The sequence below is a fragment of the Suncus etruscus genome, chromosome 12 (assembly GCF_024139225.1).
Source record: "Suncus etruscus isolate mSunEtr1 chromosome 12, mSunEtr1.pri.cur, whole genome shotgun sequence".
NCBI classification, from domain to species: Eukaryota; Metazoa; Chordata; class Mammalia; order Eulipotyphla; family Soricidae; genus Suncus; species Suncus etruscus.
In genome coordinates this window covers 1,457,864-1,472,776 of record NC_064859.1, presented here as the reverse complement: position 1 = coordinate 1,472,776, position 14,913 = coordinate 1,457,864, and the positions used below count along the sequence as shown (strand labels likewise).

At 37.9% G+C, this 14,913-nt stretch overlaps 1 protein-coding gene across 1 annotated transcript in view; it reads left to right on the top strand.

Annotated features, from left to right (window-relative positions):
• The window catches only part of BBS9 (Bardet-Biedl syndrome 9), a 540,357-nt gene that overhangs the window by 164,365 nt on the left and 361,079 nt on the right, over positions 1 to 14,913 (top strand). The gene's annotated exons all lie outside the window — the stretch shown is intronic.

Below are 14,913 nucleotides of genomic sequence, written 5' to 3'. Positions count from 1 at the left end.
ATTGAGGATTCTTACTTAAATTAAACTTCTGGCTTAAACTTGGCAATGCTCTCAGCTTGCCAGGAACAATACTTGGGTCCATTACTTTCTTCCATCAACTTGAGAGCTTCTGCCTCCTTTTCTCCCTATTGGCTAACCTTAGACTTCCCAGACCAATTTCTTTTCAGCAGAGGTGAGCAAACACTCTGGGCATGGGAAGATCAAAGATGACTGGTGCCCAGAGCTAATTTGCTTGGAATTAATTTGGCATTTCCAGTTGCAGTTTGTTTAGGATAGGAAATCAGAGAAATTTCAATAGTGTATCTTGATTATTCATAGGCCTTGGTACTTTAGTTACAAACAAGACCAGTGCCAGTAACATTTACTCTTCAAAGAATAGTTTTTGTCTCTCTGTGCCTGGTTATCTTCAAGAGTTGCAGAGTAAAACAGAAAATTTCAATGGAAATATATTTTTGCCTCTGGTATAGAAAAAGACCTTTATTTTCCTTCTCTTTTTTCTTCCACTTTTCTCATTCTTTTTCACTCTTGTGGTTATTATTTAGAGATTTATTTTTATTTTTATTTGCTGGGTCCATTTTTTTCTTTTTCTCTTTCTTTCTTTCTTTCTTTCTTTCTTTCTTTCTTTCTTTCTTTCTTTCTTTCTTTCTTTCTTTCTTTCTTTCTTATCTTTCTTTCTTTTCTTTCTTTCTTTCTTTCTTTCTTTCTTCTTTCTTTCTTTCTTTCTTTCTTTTCTTTCTTTTCCTTTCTTTCTCTTTCTTTCTTCTTTCCTTCCTTCCTGTCCTTCCTTCCTTCCTTCCTTCCTTCCTTCCTTCCTTCCTTCCTTCCTTCCTTCCTTCCTTCCTTCCTTCCTTTCCTTCCTTCTTCTTCCTTCTTCTTCCTTCTTCTTCCTTCTTCCTTCTTTTCTTCCTTCTTCTTTTCTTCTTCTTCTTCTTCTTCTTCTCTTCTTTCTTCTTCTTCTTCTTCTTCTTCTTCTTCTTCTTCTTCTTCTTCTTCTTCTTCTTCTTCTTCTTCTTCTTCTTCTTCTTCTTCTTCTTCTTCTTCTTTTTTTTTTGTGGTTTTTGGGTTACACCCAGCAGTGCTCTGGGGTTATTCCTGGCTCCAGGCTCAGAAATTGCTCCTGGCAGGCACAGGCGACCATATGGGATGCAGGGATTTTGAACTGATGACCTTCTGCATAAAAGGCAAATGCCTTGCCTCCATGCTATCTCTCCGGCCCCTCTTCATTCTTTTTTTTTTTTTGGTAGTTGTCATCAAATTTTTTTCTCCTTTTTTTCTTATCCTTTTTATCTCCAATGACGGTAGAATAGATGCTCAATCTACAACAAGCTGTAAAGTGGAGACCAGTTGCACTAGCATTCTGGGGGGTAGAGGAGGGAGATATGGGATGCATACTGGGAACAGGGGCGGAGGGAGGACAGCACTGGTGGTGGGAATACCCCTCACTCATTGTCACTATGTACCATAAATGATGCAGTAAAAGATTTGTAATGCACTTTGGTCACAATAAAAATTAAAAAAAAAAGAAAGTGTCATTGTTGACATAAAAGGGAAAACATTGTGATTTTCTGGGAGCAAAGCCTTGGAAAACAAGCCAGAATAATAGACATGTAGAAATGAAGAACTTCTGACTATGGGAGATGACCTGTTGTGAATTACTTCAAAATTTAGTAGGTAGCTCAGATAGTTGTTTGTTTTATGTCCTCGTTTCTATGAATGCAACTACCAGCTTTGTTTCAGAGTGCAAAATCTCTGTAACAGATACTTTTGTTTAGAATACAGTTGTCATGGAACACATTTTAATATATGTACAATAGGGATTAAAATAAGTTTCAATATTACTATGGGCATTTTAGGAAGCATTTCTGTAATATAACTTGCTTTTGATTAATCATTAATACTAGGAGACTTGGATTATGGAATTTAGAATTTCCAGCTGGGACATGCATTTTTGCCGGCAACAGATGATTCTTGCATATGGTTATTGGGAAGCAATAAAGAAATCACAATGCAGAAAACAAGAGTAGACCGTTCTCATGCAGATACCTTGAAAAGTACAGCAGGCAATGGATGATGTATTTTCTAGAATTTAGTTGGCTATGCTATAAAAACAGAAGAAAATAAAAATAGGCATTTAATGATATAATTTTGACAAGTTTTGAGTTGAATTGGTAAAATAAATAGAAGGATGCTTCTTTGTTACACTTAATGTGGTATGTATAGATTACTTTCCAAAAATTTATTCCTAAGGGGCTGGAGAGATGGCATGGAGGTAGGGCATTTGCCTTGCATGCAGGAGGATGGTGGTTCAAATCCCAGCATCCCATATGGTCCCCCGAGCCTGCCAGGAGCAATTTTTGAGCATAGAGCCAGGAGTAACCCCTGAGTGCTACCAGGTGTGATCCCCCCAAAAAACAAAAAACAAAAGACAAAATTTATTCCCAAAACACATTACAATGTGTTTTGCCACATTGAATATGTCAATACTGAATAAAAATAAGTGTAGAGCATAATTAACTTTGTTAATTATGTTTATTAGTCACCATCATATCATTGAAAATTTTTTGAATAACTGATTACATTGCCATGTAAATAAAAGACTGTCTATTCTCCATGTCGCCTTCTCTGTTAGTGGAAATATGTCCTGTTCTCTTTTCTGTAAATTAAGAGATAGGCAAATTGAACTTCCATTCGACCCAGGTATTCCACTCCTAGGGATATACCCTTCACTTCATGAAGCTCACCACAAATAGTGGTGAGTGCAGTTATAGAAATAACTACACTGAGAACTACCATAGCCATTTGAATGAATGAGGGAACTGGAAAGCCTGTCTAGAGTTCAGATGGGGGTGGGGTGGGATAGAGGGATATTTGGGACATTGGTGGTGGGAATGTTGCACTGATGAAGGTGTGTTCTTTACATGACTGAAACCTAATCATAATCATATTTGTAATCAAGATGTTTAAATAAAGATATTTAAAAAAGATTCTTAAGCAGTTCAGAAATGTTGAAAAAAGTAATAGTCATGTTTTGGCTGTTGGGATATGTTTTTGTTTTTGGACCTCACCTGGTGACACTCAGGGGTCATTTCTGAGTATGTGCTTCGAAATTGCTCCTGGCTTGGGGGACCATATGGGATGCCAGGGTTTGAACCCAGGTCCGACCTGGGCCAGCTGCGTGCAAGATGGTTAAAGCAGAGAATTCTTTTTTTTTAATTAATATTTTTATTTAAACACCTTGATTATAAACATGATTGAGGTTGGGATTCAGTCATGTAAAAAACACCCCCCCTTCATCAGTGCAACATTCCCATCACCAATGTCCCAAATCTCCCTCCTTCCCACCCCATCCCTGCCTGTACTCTAGACAGGCTTTCTGCTTCTCTCATTCATTCACATTGTTAGGATAGTTCCCACTGTAGTTATTTTTCTAACTGCACTCATCACTCTCCATGGTGAGCTTCATCTCGTGAGCTGGAACTTCCAGCCCTCCAAAGCAGAGAAGTCTTTTTTTTTTAATATATTTTTCATTTAAGTGACATGATCATATTTGGGTTACAGTCATAACCAGAACACCCCCCTTCACCAGTGCAACATTACTCCTTCCCCCTTCCCATCCCCTACCTGTATTCGAGACAGGCATTCTACTACAGTAATTTGTTTTTAAGTTCAGTAAGTTGTATTTTTTTTCCTTAAAGGATAAGAGTAAAAAAATATATAGTAAAGGTGTGATAATGCCAATCGCCAATGTTTGCATAGGTCCAGAAAAATGGAGAAAATGGAAAAAAAGTCCTTGACCTTATTACAAAAAGGCCTCACCCCAGAAGTTTATTGGCATATGACAGACTCTGGGTTCCAGGCATACCAGCCTATCCAACTCCAGTCATTCTCAAGGTCCCGGTGAAACTTTTGCACACTTTAGCTATAGTTGGTATCAGACTTTATATTTAAAGACTCTGGATTTTGTGCATTTCTTTCGTCGATGTCTGTGGAGCATCCTCTAGTTTCAGTATATCATTAAATGCAGAGCGATCTGCCCTACATGCAGACTGTTGCTGAGTCGCCTGGGTGTTGGGAGCACTCTTTGGAGTAAGTCAATGCCAAAGCAGAGGTAGGTCTTCTCTGGTAGAGGCTTGGATCCTGGGAATGTTAAAGACAATTGTGGTTGTTTCCATAGTTCAGGTGTGTGTGGGTGATGCCCATTCTTCTGAGGCCTGAGCCAAATCATTATGCCAATGTTCAGGGTAAAAGGCCTAATTACATTACCAAATTTGTGTTTCCATCTCTATTAGATAAAAACTTGTTTGCATATGTATTATTTTCCCATTTTAATATGCCTATGCAAAAGAGAAGCAATGCCACAAGATATTGTTGGTGCATCTGGGGGCCAACGAATAAAGTCCAACATTTCCCGTAACTTGGTATAAACGTGAAATTTATACAGAGTTACTCTTCTACCAGTATTGCTTATAAAACAGATCTTACAGGGGGAAAATCAAACAATCAAATAACTAATCTAGTGGGCAAAATTGTCACTATATGAGGATACTTGAAAAGTTATAGATGTAAGGGAATACATCTGAGATATACAAAAGAGCTGCATGTGACCCTTTTATGTTTTAAAAAGAAAAACAAAGAAAGAAAACAAGGGTATTTGAAGACAACAGGTGATAGTTGACTTTGAGACATGTTTTGCGGCATTACAGAACCCTATTTTGTCCTTGAACTAGGTAGGGGTTATGCTGAAGCTGATTCCGGTATCATGCAACAGTCCATAGTTTGATGGGGGCATGAGGGGCCACCAAGCATGGATCAACAGGCGTGTTGGTTGTAGTTGTTTGTATAGGCATGAGCTGAGGACCGAGAGGGTGTCATTCAATGAGGAGCTGGATGGTGGTGTTGGAGCAGAAGGTCAGTCTTGGTGTCTACCCAATCAGGAACTGAGGATAAGGAGGGTTGAATAAGGGGAAGATAATGGTTCAGGGTTTGGGTATGAGGAGGTAGGAGAGACAAAGGGATGAGGGGAGAGGCAATACATAAAAGACTAGACAATAAAGGTCAATTTGAGTGTTTTATCAGAATCTTGGGTATCCTAATTCTATTCCTAGGAAAAGTCTAGTATCAGGAACGTTTTTGGATAATGCTTAAAAAGTACATTTGTCGCGCGGGCGCAAATGTGGTTTTGAAAAATAGTATTACTAGCAAACAAAACAGCGGGTTGAATATGCATAGGGGAGGGGTTTCCCTGCTCCGCCTGCCCTCCAGGGCCCGAGTTGCCAGGGCCAGCCATGAAGACCCACCTGGCCGGGGGTCCCAGTCTCCTGGACCAAGTGTTCAGCCCAGGAGATCTGTGGCCCGCTGTCCGACCAGCGACCCTAACATACCAGAAAAACAGAGGGATGGCTTTCCTGGCATGTGCGCGCTCTCTCTCTCTATTTTTTTTTTAATTTTTATTGTGACCAAAGTGCTTTACAAATCTTTCACTGCATCATTTATGGTACATAGTGACAATGAGTGAGGGGCATTCCCATCACCAGTGCTGTCTTCCCTCCGCCCCTGTTCCCAGTATGCATCCCATATCTCCCTCCTCTACCCCCCAGAATGCTAGTGCAACTGGTCTCCACTTTACAGCTTGTTGTAGATTGAGCATCTATTCTACCGTCATTGGAGATAAAAAGGATAAGAAAAAAAGGAGAAAAAAATTTGGTGACAACTACCAAATAAAGAAAGAAGAGAGAGAAAAAAAAAAAAAAAGAAAAAAGAAAAAAATGGACCCAGCAAATAAACATTAAAATAAATCTCTAAATAATAACCACAAGAGTGAAAAAGAATGAGAAAAGTGGAAGAAAAAAGAGAAGGAAAATAAAGTCAAAAACTAACAAATCAAAACAAAACAAGAAAAAGTATGGGTGCTGGAGTGGCAGGGTTTGGCATTCCCCCCATTTTTTTTTTGCATAGGCACAGTAAGCATTGGGGAAGAAAGGGAATTCCCGTGGCCTAAGAGATTCAGTGTCTCTCCATTCTTGAAGCATACCATCATGGGATCAACTCCTGGCTCAATATATACTCATTACCATATCGCAAAGGCTTTTTTGTGATGCCAGGAAAATTTCCTCTCGGTTGTGTGTGTGAGAAAATCAAGCCACTGTAGCTAGCGATCTTGGTATTTGTGCAGGTTATAGGTCAGGGTCTAGGATAGAGTCTCTAGGTTCTAGAGGTTCCTATCCATCGTTGTTGTGGTGTTCAGTCTTCTGTAACACTTGCTCCCTGTTTTCGTTCAGTCTCTAAGCCAAAGCCTAGGATATTATGGATTCAAAGTTTCTCTAAAGAGGACTTTTTTTTTTTTTTTGGGTTTTTGGGCCACACCCAGTGGCCAGTGGCGCTCAGGGTTTACTCCTGGCTATCTGCTCAGAAATAGCTCCCTGCAGGCACGAGGGACCATATGGGACACTGGGGTTTGAACCAACCACCTTAGGTCCTAAATCTTCTGCTTGCAATGCAAACACTGCTGTGCTATCTCTCCGGCCTCCAAAGCAGAGAATTCTTAACTGTGCTAATGAACTTTCTCATAGCTCTGGGATCTTCTGAAAGAGAAGGTCTTTAAGTCCTCTGCACATCAGACCAAGTAGTATCACTTACTCACATGTGGTTGTTCTAAGGATTGAGTATTTACCTGACAGTTGTATAATTATTACAGATACTATATATGGATATTGTAGTCTGCCTCATCTTTCATCCCCCCCCTCCTTCACCACAGTTATCTTTTTATTCATGTTACAATTATTTTACTTGAGTACTTATAATCATGCTTATTTAATTTAATTCCTTGTAGAAATACAGTTGTCTCGAATCATTTCTTTTAGAATGTTGGAACCAACACTGGAAGCTTGCTATAAGGCCTTTTCCTGGTAGATATTATGTATGTGTTATGTACATGTATATATATATGTATGGAAGTGTCATTTTCGTCAGCAACATCACTTAGTGCCGTGTATGTGGAGTTTTGTTTTAGCCTTTTCTACTTGCTAGAGTGCATTAAGTTTAAAAGGGCTTTGGAAATTTTGATTCTTAGATTGATTTTTACCTAAGAAGCCAACTTGTTAAAGTCTTACTTCCAGGACTTGAAGCATTTGTTCACATGGCAGCAGCATTCTAAGTGATACCTTGAATTCTAGTGGTACAAAATAACAAGTCATACTTTTGTCTTTCTACCTACTGAACTCCTACCATAACCAGCATGGAAAAGTATTTTGGTTCAGGGTTTAAATAGCAGTCAGCAGTCTTTCATTGTTGTTAATACTGTTTTTCACTTAGAGAATATTTGGAAGATGGTTATCTGTTCAGTGCTGCCAAATATATTATTATGCAGACCCTGCAGGCAGCAGCTGGGGTTGTTTTTCAAAGGACATACAACCAATATAGCTATCATGCACCCAGATTTTGTGTTGTTGGCTACATTGGATCTTTTTGCCGACAGTTGCATGCATACTAACACTTTTAGTTGTACAACTAGAATTGAAGGATGGGTAATGTATTCTAACGACCTTTTTTATTTTTGTCTGCTACTTCATCTGTTCTTGATTTTAATTCTTAAATCAATGCTATTTTATTTGGATGTTTAGATCACAGGTATACATTCAATTCTATCCAATCCATCTCTTGAAGGGAGGAGAGGGAGATTTAGGGCAGTTATGTAAGTATATGATGTGCTGAAATGATTTGCTTTGACTTGACTCAATTAGAATTTACTTTAGCTCTGAGCCAGTTGAAATAAGATTGAGATAATTTATGCCACTATTTTTTTTCAGTAATGTTGAGCTGGAGTCCATCCACTTATTGTACTAATTCTCTCTTCTAAAATGTACAGATGCTTATTTACGTAGAGAAATTATACAAATTAGGCACCTTCTAATCTTGTGGTAAGAACAGTAGATTATGAAAAGCAGCGTTTGCTTTTTTTTTTTTTTTCGGCCACACCCAGTGACGCTAAGGGGTTACTCCTGGCTATATGCTCAGAAATCGCTCCTGGCTTGGGGGAACATATGGGGTGCCTGGGGATCTAACCGTGGTCAGTCTGTCTTAGGCTAGCGTGCCTTACCGCTTGCACCTCTGCTCCGGCCCCAGCGTTTGCTTCTTTCACATGACTTTCTGGTATGAAACTTTGATTTATTAAATTTTAATTAAAGCAAATAAAGTTTGGGTTTTTCATACATAGTTGTACACATATGATCAACTCTGCTATACCCATGGAGAAAATGGTCGTAATTATAAATGATAATGAGAATGATTATTTAATATTTCTTAAGTCCTAACTTTACACCAAACACTAGCATACATTTCATACTGAACAATAGGTTTTTTTTTTTTGGTGGTTTGGGTGGGGGGGGCAACATTTATCTGTGCTCAGGGCTTCTTCTTGGTTCTGTACTGAGGGATCATTCCTGGTGGTGTTCAGGAGATCATATGCAGTTCCTGAGATTGAACCCTGGTTGGAAGCCTGCAGGGCAAATGCTCTACCTGGTTTGGCTCATCCTAATTGATTTTTGAAACAGGAACTAGTATATTTTATTTTACAGATGAGTTCAAAATGACTTAGAGATGTTGACACATAGAGATGTTGACACTCCTACTAACACATAGTTCTGTATTAGGAATCCATTTTCAGTTGCTTTTAACTTTAGGGTCTGTTCTAGTTTTACTACTTTTTATGTTAAAAATTGGCTTTCAGAGTTATAGATCTGGGTCTTAGCAACAAATTTATGGTAAACTCCAATGGGTAATTGAGAGAGTAGTTACAAACAAGAGTAAGAACACGTATCTAAATCTATAATCCTTCACTCCCTTTATTTCCCAGTAAACTTGTTTTATGAGAAAAACTGTGCATGCTCGTGTGTGTGTGTGTGTGTGTGTGTGTGTGTGTGTGTGTGTGTGTGTGAGAGAGAGAGAGAGAGAGAGAGTGAGAAAGAAAGACACATGAAATGATAAAGCAAACATACCTATGGCAACTAATTAATGAAGGAATGTGAAAAGTAATGGCTGCTAGATACTGAAGATGTAGTTATAAGGAAAGGACTGTGTGACAGAGCTCTTACCCTAGATTGAAGGACACAGTGGACATTGATGACCTATCAGGCAAGGAGTTGAGCAAATAAATCCCCCAACTCCACTTTTCACTTTTCTCCAGCTTCTTGCCAGGGATACTTACTGGCCAAATTCAATGAAAGCCAGAGGAAAAGGGATCCTTTGATGAAGTGGTCAGCTTCTATTGGCACAGAGAAGATTGGAAACAGATGGAAAGTTGCAGGCTAAATGGAAAATAGCCAGTTTATGGATGCACTACCCAGAAAATAGTTTCTTCTTTTTTTAATGTCAAAACTTCACAAGAACCAGGATTTTCTATATCTGCCTCTAATCATTTGGCCTGGCTATTTTTAATTTCAGTTTTTTATTTTGTTCCTTAATTACAGATATCAGAAAGATCGTGTGTTCACAGAAAGAATGTAGACCAAATTCTTCCCTTGCAAATGTCAGAGTTACCTTTAGGGTCTTTGGAGAGTCACTTCTTTGTAAACTATTAGTAAAAATATCAATATTGACTCATTTTTAGGTGGATGCAAAAGGAGTCATAATATAATAGTGAATCAAGGACATAAATAAAGAGATATATTTACATTTTAATCCTTTATATTCATATTTGTTTTAAATTTATTTTTTATTTTTTAATAAAGTCACTATGAGATAGAGTTTAAAAAGCTATTGATGGCGATTTTCAGTCATCCAATTTTCTATCACCCAAATCTTTACTATTGTTTCTTTATCACCACGGATCTCCCCATTTTCCCTCTCGTTATATTCCCTTGCCCCTTCCTGTTTCTGTGGCTGGAGGGACATCTAAGCTAACTCTTCAAATTTTTATTAGAGATAATTATTTTTCCTGTGTTTCAAAAATATTTTTTATATTTCTCTTAGTTTGGCCTAGTAATAAGTATATCTTTGAATCTTTTCTTTGTCTAAGATGAAATTTATCTTGGGGCTGGAGACATAGTACAGAGGATAAGGTACTTGTCTTACACATGGCTGACCCAGGTTCAATCCCTGGCATCACAGATGGTATGCTGAGCATGGCAGGAAGTGACCTCTGAGCATGGAGCCAGGAGTAAACCAGAACCTTGTGCCCTGCCAGAAAAATTGACATTTTATGCTTATTTTTTAAATATTTTTTGAAATATGTTGATTGGTGTAGAATTTCAATTATTTTCTTTCAGCAGTATGAAAATATCAGCCCATTAGTTATCTGGAAAATTACCATTGGTAAGTTAGATATATTATTTTTTTATTTTTTAATATTTTTATTTATACAATTTGATTGCAAACATGATTGTAGTCTTATTTCAGTGATATAAATTACACATTGCGACATTCCCATCACCAGTGCGCCAAATCTCCTACCCTCCTACCCACAACCTCATCTGTATTTGAGACAGCCTTCATTTATTCACATTGTTATGTTAGTTGTCAGTGTAGTTATTTAATTGCACTCACCTTTCTTTGTGGTGAGCTTCCCTATTGTGAGCTGGGCCTTGCAGCCCTCATCTCTATTGTCTCTGAGAATTATTACAAAAATGTCTTTTATTTTTCTTAAAACCCATAGATGAGTGATACTATTCTGTGCCTATCTTTTTCCCTTTGACTTATTTCTCAGCATAATAGATTCCATGTACATCCACGTATAGGAAAATTTTATGACTTCACCTCTCCTGATGGCTGCATACTATTCCATTGTGTATATATACCACAGTGTCTTTAGGCATTCTCTTGAATAGCATCTTGGTTGTTTCCAAAGTCTGGCTATTGTAAATAATGCTGCAATGAATATTGGTGTGAGGATAGGATTTTTGAATTGTATTTTTGTTTTCCTAGGGTATATCTCTAGGAGTGATATAGCTGGATCATATGGGAGTTCAATTTCCAGTTTATCCAAAATCTACAAGGCACTGACAGAACTTTACAAGAAAAAAAATATAATCTCATCAAAACAGAGGAGAACAGAGACTTTGTCAAAGAAGAAATACAAGTGACCAAAAGACACATGAAAAAATGCTCCACATCACAAATCATCAGGGAGATGCAAATCAAAACAACAATGAGCTTTCATTTCACACCACAGAGACTGGCACATATCACAAAGAACTAGAACAGTTGGTGCTGGAGGGGATGTGGAGAGAAAGGGATTCTCTTTCACTGCTAGTCAGAATGCCATCTAGTCCAGCCTATATGGAAAACAATATGGAGATTCCTAAGAAAAACTGGATATGGTTATATTATTTTAACTATACTTTGGAGAGATTCTCTTCTACTCTGACTACTTTTAAGATTTTTTCCCCTTGGTTTACTTTAGTTTACTATGATAGACTTAATATTGTGAGCTTATTGAAAATTGCTTCTTTCAAGAGCACTTATTTTAAAAGCACTCAAAACGTAGGACTACTAATATATTTTGCCAAGGAAACATAAGATAAATCAGAATAATGAAGGCCGATATAAGTAGGCTTTCCTTTTTAGGTACTTTTGTCTTTCTTTTTAATATAGATCTTTATTGAGGGACATTGTCACTGAAATATGGTACACACACACACATCCACTGTAATAGCTTGTTAAATGTATGCATTGTGGAGTGAATACCACAATCTTATTTCTTCACAGAGCAGCCGTGTGTGTGTGTGTGTGAATACATATGTTTGAGTTAATACCTGCTTCTTAGCAGACAATATTAGTGAAGGACACCAGGAAATTTAATGGAGTCAAACAGAACTCTCTCCTTTATCTAATGACTAAAAAGTAGGAGAAGGAATGGGGAGACCTATCCCCAAGAAAGCTAATGATTTTCACGGGTATGTAAATTTGAAAAATTAACATTATGAACTAATGCATTTTAAGATTTACATGAAATAGATAAATCTTTAAAATGTAAAATTTAGTAAGAGGGAGCAAAGTTAAGGAAAATATGAGGGAGAAGCTGAGGAATCCTATGGAAGTATAAAAGTATATTTGCTCTATAAAGGCAATATTTACTTTATGCTACACAATATTTTATTATATGTGGCCGGAGCTATAGTGCAGTAGTAGCGTATTTGCTTTGTATGCGGCTGACCCAGGATGCACCTTGGTTCTATCCCCAGCGTCCCATATGGTCCACCAAGCTAGGAAGGATTTCTGAGTGCATAGCCAGGAGTAATCCCTGAGCGTTATCAGGTCTGGCCCCAAAAAAGAAAAAAATAGGTACTATTAAGTGTCTGCAATAATGAGTAAAGGATTGTACTAAGAATCTATATAGATATAAAAATCCCTTATTGTTCATTTCACTATAAATGAAATATCAATTCATTGTTCCAATGGTATACAATATCTTGTTGGATGTAGTAAATGAACCTTTCTTAATTTATTAGAAGTCATCTATATACTCCATAATATGCCATTCTCAGCACCAAGTGCTGAGGAGTTTGTTTTGCTCTTAAAGAAACTCATTCAATGTTTCTTGTAAGATGGATCTCAAGGCAATGAATTTCCTGTATTATTGGCTTTTCTTAAATCTGTAAAGACCTTCAAATCTGAGTGATAATCTAAATAGAGAGAGTTTTCTTGGTGAGGTATTTGCATTTATTGAGTTTTGTTTTCCCTCCATTCTCTTTGGACTTATAGTGTCTCATTTGCTAGTTTTCTGTGAATTTTATGATGCATGCTTTGCATATGGCTGACCCAGGTTCAATTCTGGTATCACAAATGGTACCCTGAACCTATGTAAGTTCCTTTTTTGATCTTCCTGTTTTCAGTATTTTGTCTGTCTTTGGATTTCTTTTTTATTTTGAGCACGGTTTGTCTTGGGATCTTCCTATTTGTTTGATGGGACACTTTGGGCCCCTAGGATCTGGGTGACAATGTTGTTCAACTCTGGGGATATTCTTATCTATGATTTCTTTAATATTGGTTATTCATCTACTTGCCTTCCTCAGAGACTTCTTATATTGTTTCTCTTGAACTCATTCCATAGTTCTCTGTTGTGCCATTGATTTCTTTTCAGACTTTTTTCCACCTTGTATTATTTTCTAGCAGTTTCCTCCATCTCTTGGAGCTCCTTTTTTTATTTTCTTAGCTGCTGTTAATCTGCTGCTCAGATCCTCTGTTAATTTTTATGTTATCTATCTACTCTTCATTTCTACTCGCTTCAGCTCTCATACTTTTGTTTGTTGTTTGGTTTTTGTTTTTGTTTTTTGGGCCACACCTAGTAACACTCAGGTGTTACTCCTGGCTATGCACTCAGAAATCACTCCTGGTTTGGGGGATGATATGGGATGCCAGGGGACCGAACCATGATCCATCCTAGGTCAGCACGTGCAAAGCAGATGCCCTACCACTGCGCTATTGCTCTGGCCCCAGCTCTCGTACTTTCATGTTTTTTGCTAACTAACTGTGTCATCCTTTTTGGAACTCAATAAAGGTCCTCATAGTGCTGTCACTGAAGTCATTGTCTGAAGGATTTACTTAACAGTTGATGCTGATTGAGGTTTCTGTGCTACTCTTTTGCTCACTGAACTTTTCTCTATCTTCTATCTGGCTTTGCATTGCTCCTGCTGTGCTAAGAGTAAATCTTTATAATTAGCCCTTTGTCTTTCTTCACCTAGTGATAGGAAGTACAACTGTAGTAGTATGAAATTTTATGGAGAGTTGTCAGGAGATATGGAGATGGCCTATTGAAATGCTGGAGCACAGATGGCTGAAGATTGATCTCACCTGATAGAATGTGGCAGTGAGCAGAAGTTTAGTATTTTTTGGGGAGGACACACACAGTGGTGCTCGGGGGTTTCTTCTGGCTCTATGCTCAAGAATTACTCTCGGCAGGCCTGGGGCACCGTGGAGTGCCAGGGACTGAACCCAGGTCAGTCAGATTTAAGGCAAAACGCCCTATCTGTTGTACTATTGCTTTGGCCTACAGAGGTTAAATTATCTTGTTGTCTATTGCATTAGAGTTCAAACTTGTTAGTATTCTCTTTTCTCTGTTTTTTTTTTTAAATGATGGAATAATGCATTTTTTGGGAGGAGCTACAACCTGTGTTGTTTATTATCTTATTCCGGACTCTACACTTAGGAATTACTCCCGGCAGTGCTCTGGTATTAAATGCTGGGTATTGAATTCAGGTCGGCAATTTGCAAGGCCAGTGCCCTACCAGCTGTACTAGCTCTCCAGCCCTGAAATAATGCATTTTGAAAGGACAGATGCTTTTTTAATTGAAAGCACTATTAAGAATGAAGGATTTGGAGATTGGTAAAATTGTTTATTTTAAAAGACAAATTATTTAACTTAATGAATGACATTCTCTAATGAAGGCTAATGTGCAGTTTAAATATTTTTTCCTTTATCTACTTAAATTCATTTTACATTAGCACCAATATATTCTCCCATAATTAGTCAAAAAATGTGGAAGAATGAAAACACAGGCATTTTATGATGTAAAGTTGAAAGATCTTTTTATAATTCTTAACAGTAATGGAGTAAAAATGATCAAATGCTTTTTTGAATAGTCATCTGAATAAGGTTGTGTATAAATCCTGTAAGCCAGTTGAATTGTCCAATTGAAATTGCCTGGTATAAAATATCTGAAGCATTTGATTCTTTGAAAGGTTATGCTGTGAAAAATTTGCTTTGTATTCTGAAGCTGGTGAGTGCCTGCATTGTGGGGCCGCGGAATCGCTTTGCCCTGCCCTGCCTTTGTTTACTCTGAGGACTTCGGGGAAAACTCCTATCTCTGTCTGCCTGAAACTGTGCTTCTGAACTTCCGAAGGTTTCCTCAGGGGCCTAGGGAGCGCACCCCCAAAAACACTGCATTTTGAAGCTGGTGAGTGCCTGCATTGTGGGGCCGC